The following is a 4,882-nucleotide window of genomic DNA, read 5'->3' as shown; positions in this document are numbered from 1 at the left end:
ATTTAAAATGTCGTTTGTATAACAATAGGTAAAGATTATATGGAGTTGCTTGGTACGGAAGAGGATTAAGGCCAAAAATTGTCGAAATTTCGACATTAATCTCGATTTATCTCGGAAATTTTGACTTCATTAAAATATAATTTCTCCATCAAAATTAACGGTAATCCTCTTCCGTAATACGGTAAAAAGGTAGTGTGGAGCGGATTGATGTGTACAATCGCAGCCTTGTCCTCAGGTGGCTCCTCTCTCTCTGTCTCTCAGGTCATGTAAGGACACACTGGTAGTGTGTGTACTACTGGAGACACACCAGCTTAGTTTACACACACACACACTTTCATCACATGAAACCAAGCTCCATACATACTAACTGCTCTTTATTGTCCTAAACGTACACAATACATTTTACCGCTAACTCCTACATGATTTTATTCGAGTCTTGATAGTCGCTGAGGAATGACGTCAGGACGCAACATATTGAACGATGACGCTGTTTGATCATTAAAAAAAAAAAAAAAAAAAAAATCACCATTAAAATGATCAGAAAAATAGGTCACACGTCCGCGGCTTTTAGTGGCTGAGCGAAACGTCTTTAACAAAGACTCCAGCGGACAATGACCAAAGGACGGGGATGGCTGCTGGTTCCAGCATCTCCCGGTGGGATTGGTAGCAGTTAAACCGGGTCTGTGAGTCCGGGAGACAGCGAGCTGTAGTCCCGGGCCGGGGAGACGCTAGCAGACACCCGGGAAGACTCCACCGGAGAGCGGCTGTTGGTCTGTTTACACACCCGGGTAGAGCCCTCCGCGGCTAGGCTGGGTGCTACACAGCACTTCGCGGAGTACTTCAGTAAGTTTACCGACCGGATCAATACCGACCACCGGCCCGGCTAACACGGCCAACACGCTGTGTGCCGTGCATGCTACGGAGCTCTTTGTGTGTTAATGCTCGCCTGGTACATGACATTTTTCACACGGTATGAGTTGTAAACACGTTATGGAGCTGCTGTTGATGTAAAGGCCGGTGTAGCAGGTCATGCATTAGTACCTCAGCGTTACACAGAGCTACTGGAAGTACTGGAACTGCTTTACATTCCATACAACACTGATAATGCACACTTTTAGCATTATTTGCCCTGTTGTTATAATATAGTACATTTCGTATCTAAACATCCAACAGCAGTGCGAAGTTGCCGTATTAACGTCGGCAGCATCAGACAAAATAAGTCACCTGTTACCTTGACTGTCTTTGATTATTACTTAATTATTAAAAATACGACCATCCACAATATACAGTAAGGCCCTTGTTTAGTTTGATTTTCACTTTCATTACAGGTGAATAGAGAAGTGATGTTAGCTTGGAAATGAATTGATGAATGTATCTAGCAGACACGTGTCTGGGGGAGGGGGGGCTCTGACTGTCTGGTTTCCACCTACCTCCTGCAATGTGATCACATGTCCTCTGGTTGGGAATCACAGCTTTAAATAACACCCTCAAACATCTATTAAACACTCAATACCACCGTTTATAGCCTACGCTTAAATAATGAGCTTTTATTTACAAAACACATCAATGTGTGATTATGATTGTGCAATGATGATGATGAGTATCTTCATTTAAAACCTATTGTGTCCCATTTGATCACATTTACAGGGAAGCAACCATTAGAAATCTGTTAAAGAACTGTATTGTGATCAAATTTGCTGTGCTCAAAATGATCCTGGGGTGTCATATTTAACCCATGAGCCTAGAGCTTGACACATCTATGTTTAAATAGTAAGCATTGTGGAATTTTCAGGTTGAAGCTCCATTAGGCCTGTTCATCCTGTGCACCATTTACTCTGGGTCTAATCATCAGCTTAAAAACGAGCATCTTGCTAAATTGAATACTATAAACCAGCAGCAGACGTGCCGGGCGGGAATAGACTGTAAACTGCTGTGGATCAGTAGGATAAATGTGCAAAAAAATATGAATCAACGCATGGTTATTGAGCCATGTTTTAATCATTTCATAGAAAACAAAATATAGCTAATAACTTCTTGAGATTTAATTGATTTTGATTAAAAAACAACACAATACATTGAGTGCACATACAGTAACTTTAAATTATAACTGAGTGTTTCAAACAAACAAATCTATATTAGCAATAGCAAGCATAAGGAAGGATGGACAGAGATGGACATTTTAATGTTGAGAGGGGAAGGAGATCAAAAAGGTCAGGGTATCAAAAGCTGGTCAGGAAGCACTGGCAGCATAGGGAAGAAATCACATAACTACAAGTGAAGGTCAAAACAGTCAAGGTCAAGTGTGAAAAAGCGTGGGCAGTGATTATTTGTGTACCAGAGAAAAGCCCAGCATCATTATATTCACAGCAACACACACAACAAAAGGTTCTGGGGCAGCGTTTCCTCTTTCCCCTCCGTAGAATACCACCCTTATCTTATTGTCATTTAATGATAAGAGGGTTGTAGAGCATTCAGCTATGACATGATAAGGTAAAGACTTCCTCCTGTCATCAGTTTAACGCAGGATTTGACTGATTATAGATGGCGAGACAAGAGCATACCCCAAACTGTCTGTGATGTGCTGTGTTGGCCTTTTATAGGGTTGTCTACTGATATTAGGGATGACTTTTTCACTTCTGATACGATACCGATATTGCAGCCTCGAGTATTGGTTGATACCGATCTGATACGAAGCATACATACTTTTATTTAGGGATGCACCGAAATTAAAATTTGTGGCCGAAGCCGAAAGCAAAATAAACGCTTGGCCGAATACCGAATGCGGTTGTTAAGTTTTTCACTATTTTTTTTAATAGTGCATAAATAGCCTAGAATACATTTTTAGACATGTTTTTTTAAAGAAAGTAAATGTTTTTTGAATATTCTGACATTTTTTAAATATTCCAGTATCCTTTGCTTTTCAAAAAAAAAAAGCACAGCAAAGTTTTTCATTTATATTAGGCCTTCAAATAATTCCAAAAAACCTAAAGTGCATTAAAGGGGAGGTATGATGAAAAATCACTTTCTAATGGTTTTTGCTACAGTGATATACATCCTTCAGAGGGACAAAGTTGAAAAAGTTCTGTTTGCTCCCTCCCTTGTTATTCCACATTTTGTAAAAAGTCAGCTTTAAACGGGCGAGTTGGATTTTGCCCACGTTGGCAGGTGATGTCAACTAACACACCTCCTATAATTTGAGCTCCTCCCCCTCCAATCCAATCCAGTCCGATAAAATCTGATATTCGTTTTCTGGCTGATATCGCACCGATATCAACATCGGATCGGGACACCCTAACTGATATTATTCCAGAGAAAGAAAAGTAGTGCTGGGTGGAACTTCTAACAGGAAAAAACAGTGGATTACGACTAGAGATGTAACGATTCACTCAACTCCCGATACGGTTTGATTCACGATACGATTTTCTCTGTAGACAAATGATGACTGAAAAATATTCATTTTTTTTCTTCGAAAATAAAAATACTGTGCTATTTTATTTTATCTTTCATTGCCAATAATCCCTTTAAGCTATGCAAAACAATGCAATTTAATTAAAAATAAATCCTGAATGAATTAAATAAAGAAATAGTACAAATGAAGAAGAAACCTATTCATTTAAATTCTGGCTCTACAGTAAACTATGCAAAACTACATAATAGTTTCTTTTCTTTTTAAAAGGGCAACTGAAAATGTATTTTGTGCCTTAACAATTGGACTTTAAAACAAATCCCATATCAAATAAATAAATAATATAAATAAACAAACGATGGCTTTCATTCTCTCTCTCTTGTTTCTCCCTTTCCTCTCTGTGCCCCTCTTACCTTGGATTTAACATGTTCTTTCTTTCTCACTTCTTTCATTTTGTCTTGGGGAAGCAAAAATGCTTCCACACTTCTGATTTAAAACACGGTGGTGCGTCCTGAATTTCAAATTTTAAATAGATAGAAGAGCCCTTTGCTGAAAAAACAATTTTTTTTTTTTTTTTTTTTTGTGATTCAGTTTCAGAGAATCGATGTGAACCGTGACACCTTTGAATTTATTTTCAACTGCCCCACGATTAATCTTTACATTTCTAATTACGACTCATTTGAGGATCACGTGTTACATTGATAAATACCGCATGGCCCAGAATGCAACTCGCCCGCATCATCGCAAATGCACATCGACCACATCAGTGGTTCTCAAACTTTTTTGTCTCAACTACCCCCTTTCTTTTTATTTCTGAATCCCACTACAATATTTTGCTTAAAAAACTATTTAAAAAACGACTATAGAGTATAATGATGGAATGAACGAGTGACAACACACATTTAAAAATATCTAATTTTGTAAATAATTGGAAAGAAACAGTATTTAGTGCAGTGGTTCCCAACCTTTTAGGATCGTGGCTCCATTTGTAGATCAATCATTTCTGTTGACCCCAAAGACCTTTTTTTCTAGAATTAGTTTTTTCGATCATGTTTGAGCTCAGATAAACATTTTTTAGGGATGTCCCGATACAACTGTTTTACTTCTGATACAATACCGATTTTGCAGCCTTGTGTATTGGCCGATATCGATCCGATGCGATATCAGCACGAATCATACATACTTTATTACCTTTTTTGTCGTGTGGAATGTTAGAAAAGGCTTGATTATTAAAAAAACAGACCCAGTTATTATAAACCAATGCATTACATATAATTAATCTTTTAGAATAAGAATATTCTATCATTAAATAAAATAGAAGATATTGAAAAAACAAATCCAAAAAGTCAATATATATTATATCGAAGATTTTAGATGCAGTCCAATAAAATCCGATATTCATTTTTTTGGCTGATATAGGACCGATATCAATATTGGACACCCCTATTTTATTTTACTGTATTTTAGTTGAATTAT

Source organism: Gouania willdenowi, chromosome 16 (assembly GCF_900634775.1).
Source record: "Gouania willdenowi chromosome 16, fGouWil2.1, whole genome shotgun sequence".
NCBI lineage: Eukaryota > Metazoa > Chordata > Actinopteri > Blenniiformes > Gobiesocidae > Gouania > Gouania willdenowi.
Note: the sequence above shows the minus strand (reverse complement) of the source record.